Here is an 8,686-nt window from a genome sequence, read left to right on the forward strand (position 1 = left end):
TGATAATTACTTTTACTGGAGATGTAATGATGTGAACTGTCTTACACTATTATTAGCAAAAGTGGAAATTGATATAACTGTTCTGGAAAGAAATCTGGGAAAATCTTTCAAGAGTCTGGAGAGGCTTTAGCTGGGTAGCTCAGTTGGTTAGAGCATCATCCTGATACACCAAGGTTGTGGATTAGCTCCCTGGTCAGGACCCTTATAGGAGTCAACCAATGAAACTATAAATATGTGGAACACCAAATCAGTGTTTCTCTCTCTCTCCCTTCCTCTCTCTATCTAAAAATCAGTACATAAATTTTTTTTTTAAAGTCTGGAGAATGGTCATGCCTTTGATACAATTTAATTTCTAGAAAACTCACCTAAGTTATGAGCACAAAAACAGATAAACATATATAAGGAACTGTGTATTACAACATTCCTTAAAATAGCAAAAAATGTTAGAAACATTAATATTTCCAATTTAGGAATATTTGATATATTCACACTTAGATATGCAAACATTAAAAATCACATTTTGTCAGAAATTTTAGCAATATAAAATTAATATGGTAAGAATTATTGAAAAGAGCAGGACACAAAACCATATCAAATTATAACTGTAATATATGTGCAGATATACGTATAATATACACGTTATGTGTACATATATAATGCATATATTATGTCACATGATTATATGTGTAGCATTATATATTATACATATATGGAGGATAGAAATTAGAGACCAAGGTATCACTAGGGTTGGTTTCCTCTGAGGCCTCTCTCCTTGGCTTGCACATGGCTGCCTTCTCATTGTGTCCTCACATGCATATGCATCCCTGATGCCGCTCTGTGTGTCCAGAATTCTCCTAAGGATACCAGTCAGATTGGATTAGGGCCCACCTTAATGATCCCATTTAACCTTAGCTACGTCTTTAAAGGCCCTATCTCTGCAGAATGCAATTACATTATGAGGTACTAGGGGTTAGGACTTCAACATATGAAAAAGGAGAAGGACACAATTCTACCCATAACATGTAGGCATCAAGTTTTCTACCAAATATAGCAAGGAAGGAGTACAGGGGCAGTAGACATCAAATGTGAGAAGGACCAGGCAGGGTGGAGTAGGGGGGAGTCCTTTGATCATTCCCTGGAGGTTAGTACCATCATTAACTAAAGGGCGGAAAGAGGGGGAAGGGTCTCTGAGGAATGATCATCACCTCAAAGTCACATGGCTTTTTTTATTTCCTACAAACATTTGCATAATCATGCCTGTGTAAAACATGTAGGAAGGGTAAAAAATTAAAATTAGAATTGACTAAAACAGAGCCACTGTTGCCCCCTGGTGGCTCATTGAATAATTGTTTCTTTTGGGGTGAGTAAGTAATGATGTCCTCCACTCAAGCTGCAGAGCAAGTATTACTGCGATCTTAATTCCAGGGCCCAATGTAAGGCTCACCATATCTCTGAGTACAACAAAGGTTCTGAACTTTTAAATGTTCCTCTTGTGATCATGTGACAACATGCCCTCAGCTGCTGTAAGACAGAGAAACACCAACAGCAGAAGGAGGAAAATAGGTTCCAGGATCAGCTGGGCATTTGTGGCAGGGCCCCTGCAATTAGTGGGCTAAAGAGGGCAAGTGATTGGAATTAGAGCAGGGTTCTCTGGGTTGAATGAGAGGAGACGAACCCGTCAACGTAAGAGTCCAGGGAGCAGAATGGATTAAGTGACTCTCAGGGGGATCAATAAGAGAGTGAGCATGAAGAGGACTCAAGATAAGTGGGAGAAGGCTGTCCAACCAACAAGAAGGCCAAGATTAGCAGAGTTACAGGGAAGATAAGCATCTCAGTTTTGGGCCAGCAGCTACTGAAGCAAGCCTGGCTACGAAAGTCTTCCCATAGACTATCCTACCTCATTATGATATCAAGCTTCCTTCCTACCTCCACATTTTTAGTGGCCTGTAGTTACCCCTTGAGGATCCCTGAAGAGCTCTTGAATTTTTCATAAATAGTGGTTTCCCAGCTGACTTTTCCTTATTCACCGAGTGTAACAGGGAATGGGCAGCACTGGGCCTGGGCCTGGGCCTGGGGCTGAGATTGGAACTGCCCATACCTTAGGATGCTTGGATAGTCAGGTTTGGCTAGGGGAGAAATATAAGGGTGGAAAGGGGAGAACTCATTGACAAAGGAGCCCTCGCCCATGACTCAGAGTTTGATGTCCTAGCAAGGACCCATGGATCCAGAACTAACATACTGTTGGGATGGCTACTGGAGGCTGGGGAATGGGGGATTGGGGAGAACAAAAAATGACCACAATAAATCAAGTGAACATACCAGAACTGATTACATACCGGGTAAAAGGTCAGAAAGTTCAAAATGTCAGTGATGTGGCAATGCTACAATAGAGTTACAGATGTAAGTCCAGATAAACTGCTGCCTGACTGTTCTCTGGGAAGGCTCAGAAGACATTCTTTCACCAGGAATACACTGGTGAGCAGGGGCACTAGCTTCTTTGAGAAGATCAATAGTGATTGTCTTTTGTAGATCAGGGTTGACAGTAGGAGATGCTGTCATGGAACTGGGCCCCTGAGTGTCAATGAAGATGATAGGATTCTGGTATAGCAGAACTCAGTGATAATATTTAACTGCCTAGGCAAAATTGAAGTAATTGCCATAGTGAGCCATGTTATGGGCTGAATTGTGTCTCCTCAGATTCATATGTTGAAGTCCTAACCCCCAGTACATTCTAATATGATTGTGTTTGGAGATAGGGCCTTTAAAGAAATAATTAAGGTAAAATGAGGTCACATGGGAGGGCCCTAATCAAATATGTCTGGTGTCCCTACAAGAAGAGGAGTTAAGTACACAGACATATGCACAGAGGTAAGACCATGTGAAGACACAGGGGAAAGACAGTCACCTATAAGCCAAGGAGAAAGACCTCAGAAGGGACCAACCCTGCCAACACCTTGATCTTGGACTTCTAGCCTCCAGAACTGTGAGGAAATAAGTCATTGTTGTTTAAGCCATCCAGTCTGGGGTACTTTGTTATGGCAGCCTGAGCAGGCTAATACAGCAGTCCCTCTCTATATCGCAGTTCACTAATTGTGGCCTCACTGTATCACGGGATTTTAAAAAATATTATATTTAATTATTTATCACGGATTTTTCACTCTATTGTGGAATTTTGTGGTACTGTATATGTATGTTGTTAAAGTTATGTAGGTTTAAGAGGTAGAATATGTTTAAGAACATGAGTAGTGTTTATAAAAGTGTGGAAAAGGTTAATAAGGGAGTGGGAAAGGTTAATAAGGGATTGGGAACGGTTTATAAGTGTGTGGGAAGGGTTTATAAAGCCTTAAAATATATATAAATACTAAAATAAATGTAAGGTTCCTACTTCGTGGATTTCACCTATCGTGAGGGGGGGTCTAGAATGTAATACCCGCGATAAGTGAGGGAATACTGTACAAGACACAAGGCTAGAGTAGCGACCAGAATGCCATGAACTGTAGAAATCTCTAGCAAGGGTTAATATGCATTAATATTCGAGAGAGCTGGGTAGCCAACTAGGGTGACAGTTAACTTGTATACTCTCTAGAAATTTACAGCTGGAGAGCAAAAGGCTAATGTCAGCCACTGCAATAGAAAATCTTGATCCTTCATCCACTTTTCACTCTAAGTTGGTCCACAGACCCAGAGCCCAGCAAATGAAAAAAGGCTGGGTACCCTTGGAGAAGAACTCCATAATGCCACTGCAATTATGTATAATAAATATTCCTCTAGTGCTTCCCCGAAGTTGCCAATGTCCATTTACCTTCGATTATATTGAAAAGGAGGTTGAAGAAAGCTGGTTATTTACCAAGGCCAGTACTCACAAGTAATGAATGACAAAAAAGCTGCTATGGACTGGGTGTTTGTGTCTCACCCAAATTTATATGTTGAAGCCCCCCCCCCCAAATCTTCAATGTGATGGCATCTGAAGGTGGGGTCCCTGGGAGGTAATTAGGGTTAGATTATCTCATAAGGGTGGAGCCTCCATGATGGGATCAGTGTCCTTATAAAAAGAGAAAGAGACATGAGAGCCCTCCCTCTCCCTCCCTCTGCCTCCTCCTAACTCTCTCTGGCTCAAGAAAAGGCCATGTGAGCACATAATCAGAAAGAGCCTTCAGCAAGAGCCAGGTCATGCTGATATTGGACTTCCAGCCTCCAGAAACTTGAGAAATAAATGTATATTATTTAAGTCACCCAGGTATTTATTATAGCAGCCTAAACTGACGAAGACATATATATGTCAAAGTCAGAAAAGTCATCAGCAGTGAGTGTCCAGAAGCCAGAGAGCTCAGTGAGGCAATGTGTCAAAGCCAGTTAATACCAAGGAGAATAGAAGCAGACATAATTCTGCTCAATTTTGGCATGTCACTGTTTAAACTCAACATGTGATAACTTAAAAATTATTTGCATGAATTCCTGGGAGCTCGGTAGAGTAGTAAAGGAATCTAAAAATGTCTGGGGATATCCTTGACTTTTCGGGGGCTGATACCAAAGGGGGGCACTTATCCTTTTTTACCACCGCATCAACAGCAGGATCCTGGACTGTACAAACTTGAGTGCTGACCCCCATTTGCATTCTTTCTGTTCTTGCTTTTTTGAAATGATGCCATATTCTGAGGTGACCCAATTAGCTAGGAAGTATCATTGAATAAAACCACCTTGTTGTTTTAAAATGCAAGGAGCTGAAGAAAACAGATCTCTAGCATTAAGAGGATTTAGATTGGTCAATATTTTCATCAAAGTAAAAGAGATTATAATGACTATGTCATTCTGAAAATTCATATCAACCTAACAAGACTTCATGCATCTCTTAGCACCTACCTTTCAACACAGAAAATCTTCAGGCCTAGTCAATCCCAAGGAGACAATCTTAGAGTTGCTTTGGCAGCGCCTGTGAAACTGGACAAGTTTAAAGGATGGTGTTGCTCCTGGTTTAAAATCTTCATAAATGAACGCTGAATGTTTGATTTTTGTTACGAGAATGCTCTTAAGAAAGGAATTTTAGTACTGACATTAATGGAATTCCTGTGAGTACTTTAGTAAATCATAACCCATGCAGCAGGGACTTAGCAAGAAGCTTAGGCCAGAGATTTCTTTCTCTCCTAAGGCTACAGTTACCATTGGTTTAAAATTACTGTTTTCTGTCATGGAACAGAGTTTTGTTCTGTACAGAAACTGAGTAGCACATGATTTTTTAAAACCTACTAATTCAATAGTGAGTTACGCCCTCATACTGAGGTGAAAGCTTGGTAGGGAGCATTTACGTTAGATCTCAGGGCAAGGTGCAGTTGACTGCAGTGAGACCACACAGACTGAGAATCTGAGAAATGAGCTGGAGTCTTCCTGCGAGGAGCAGCAACAGTCACTAAGGGGCAGATACAGTTTTGGAGTCCCAGATAAAGCAGCAGCTTTACGTTTCGCTGTGTGGACAGAGTGGGTTGAGGATTTCCAACCTGAAGATGCAGGAAGCATATTGACAGAAATGTTGAGCAGGGAATGAACTAGAACCCTTGCAGAGTTATTCTGAGAAACCAAGGCCCTGTTAGTTAAAGGGGGAGGAAGGTTAGCTACTGGGAAAAATACAAGGACCTAACAATTTTGGTGGATACCCTTGAGTCTCCACTGGAATCTCACTGCTACTACAAGATGATGCCTTTTCCCCCCTCTCCCTGACATATACATGCAAGGAAGCCCAATGTATAAGAGGGAACACAGGTTTTAGAGTCAAGCCGACCTGGGTTCAAATCATGGTTCTGTCATTTATTTACCTCCTGTGTGACCTGGAACGCATTACTTACCCTCTCTAATCTTCAATTCTCTCATCTATAAAATAAGAATAATAAGCGTACCTACCATACAGGATGTTTTTAGGATTAATGGAGGCAATGAAAGTGTAATAAGTTTATTGAGTTGTCTTAATTCATTGGGGATATATATATAAAATGGTTTAATTTTATTTCCCCAACTGTGCTATACCACTGATAGAGGCATGATAACCACTTTCTGCTGTGTGAAACTTTTTGCCTGAGCACTGTGATAGCTTTTGGCAAGCTCATAGGCCTCAGATTTTGTTGTTGTTGTTTTGTTTAATCATTTTAGGAAAATTTCCCCAGACATGCAGATATATGCCATATATATATATATTGTTCATTTATTTTTAGAGAGAAGGGAAGGGAGGGAGAAAGAGAGGAAGGGAAACATCGACTAGTTGCCTTTTGCACACCCCCAACTGGGGACCTAGCCCACAACCCAGGCATGTGCCCTGACTGGGAATCAAACCTGTGACCTTTCAGTTCGCAGGCTGGTGCTCAATCCACTGAGCCACACCAGCCAGGGCCATATATATATATATATATCCTACTCCGCAAGAATCAGGAAATTGATGAGCCTGTCCTTGTCCTCTCTCCACCTGGAGGTCCCCCAGGCCTCCATCTCTCTTGACTTGGGGAAGGGAAACATTGCACACCCCCAGACTAGACCTCTTATATCATTGGACAGCTGGTTTTTCCACAGCAAGATGTGTTAGCTGGTGCATGCCCTAAGAGTTTCTGGTCCTCTGAACTTAGAATATGGGGTATTGAGTGTCTTTTGCTTAGCTGTGGTTCCAGGAGAAAAGATAAACTATAGGGACAGAAGCCAGATTAGTGGTTGCCAGGGGCTCAGATTAGGGTTTAGGGGATTGACTGTGAAAGAACATGCAGAAACTTCTGGGGGTGATGGGAATGTTCCACATCTTATTCCGGCGGTGATTGTGTGATACAACTCATTGAACTGTGCACCTAAAAGGGATCACTTTTACTGAATCTAAATTATACTTTAATAAAAGGAAAAAATGGGAAATTGGAAGATCTCTTTGGACACCTAATAGTATCTTATCACAAGGTAAAGTGCTTAGTGCCTGGCACACAGTATTCAATAAATGGTAGCTGCTGTTCCCGCTGTGGGCAAACTCTGTTGGTGATCTGCCAGCACTGTCATATTCACAAAATTATGTATCTAGTCACCCCATTGCTACCTTCCCTGGGCTGTCCTGTTACCTGTAGCTGCTAGTATAGCACCATTAATGCACATGCTGGGCCTCAGGTAAAGGGAAGGTCTGCTTCAGCATCCCTTCTCTGGGTCCCTGAAAGTTTAGAGCCAAGGTGGATGGGGAGAATCCCTCCAGAGAGGACTGAGTTACTGACCACTGAGAAAACCTCTCTAGGACCTCCCGGGAGATTGGCTAGGTAGGTACTTTGGTCTATGCTCTCAACATTGCCTTTCCTGGTGTCCCTGCAAGGACGCATGACCGCATATTAAGCCATACTCACTTATTATCATTCTCAGAGGCCCTGTACTCAGCACAGAGGATACAGTGAAATAAAGCAGGAGAAAGAGGCTTGTCTTTAGATTACTGCCAACTCAGGATAGCAGCTGATAAGACCTTACATATGGTGCATGACTCCTTATTTTCATCAAAAACATTTACATATTTTATTTAAATATTTCAAGCTCTTGAGACTTGACATTTTGAACAGGAGGCTTTTGAATAGCAGTTATAGAGTAAATGAGTGACCGTATAAGGCAGGCAAGCATTCTGTAAAAGTCAGGTGTCACCCTGTCATTTGAGATTCCCGTATAATTCACTTAACCTCCTGTCCCACATTCATAGGAGCCCCAGTATGTGCTTGGCATTCTGAGGAGAACCTGATTTTCTCCTAGTCACACCTCTGGCTCTGAGTTCTTGCTTGAGCTGAATTAGCTTAACAAACAGATGTTCTCACCACCTCACCCTCACTGACACTGTTCCCCACACTGGAGACAGTAGAGCATTGAAATTAAAAGCCCAGCCCTGCCTGCACCTTTGCATCACCTGGGGGGGCCTTTAAAACTTCCGATGAGCCCTGGCTGCTGTGGCTCAGTGGATTGAGTGCCAGCCTGTAAACCAAAAGATCTCCTGTTAGATTTCCAGACAGGGCACATGCCTGGATTGTGGGCCAGGTCCCCAGTTGGGGTGTGCAAAGGCAACTAGTCGATGTTTCCCTCCCTTTCTTTCTCTCTCCCTTCCCCTCTCTCTAAAAATAAGCAAATAAAATCTTTGAAAAAACTTGCAATGACAAGGCTGCAACCCAGGCATCAGTATTTTTTAAAGCTCCCTAGATGCCTGTGTTGTGCTGCCAAAGTTGAGAAACAGTGATTTTCAAGTTGAGACAGACCAGCGTTTAGTCCTGGCCTGGTCCATTGGCTGATAATGTGCCTTGAACAAATTACCTAAGCTTTCTGAATCCCAATTTCTGCATTTCTAGAAGGGTTTACCTAAGGAGGCTATCAGTTGATCCCAATAAAACATCATGCCTGGCAGAGATTAAGCATCTCATAAATGGAAGCTGTAAGTGTATTTTTCAGTTAGCAATAATTGCAACTTGGATAAACCTCATTGGCTATGATATTGCTACTGCACAAAGCTTGTAAATGTATTTTTATAGTAAAGTCTATTGCTATTATTTATGGTGGATAATGGGCAAGTTAATGCCCTTAAAACCATGAGCTTGGGAAACCAGTGCTCTGAATGGAGGAATAAGAGAAGATCAATTTTAGGCATACATATTTGTTGTGATTTTAACTCATGGTAAGCTTTGAGGAGACGAAGAGATGATGTAATCTAAGC

General features: G+C 41.8%; 1 pseudogene; it reads right to left on the minus strand.

The window, feature by feature from the left end:
• Positions 1-8,364: 8,364 nt before the first annotated feature.
• LOC149990673 (U4 spliceosomal RNA) lies at positions 8,365-8,485 on the minus strand (annotated as a pseudogene).
• Between the last annotated feature and the right edge of the window lie 201 nt (positions 8,486-8,686).

The sequence above is a fragment of the Furipterus horrens genome, unplaced genomic scaffold (genome assembly GCF_987537825.1).
Source record: "Furipterus horrens unplaced genomic scaffold, mFurHor1.1.pri manual_scaffold_17, whole genome shotgun sequence".
NCBI classification, from domain to species: Eukaryota; Metazoa; Chordata; class Mammalia; order Chiroptera; family Furipteridae; genus Furipterus; species Furipterus horrens.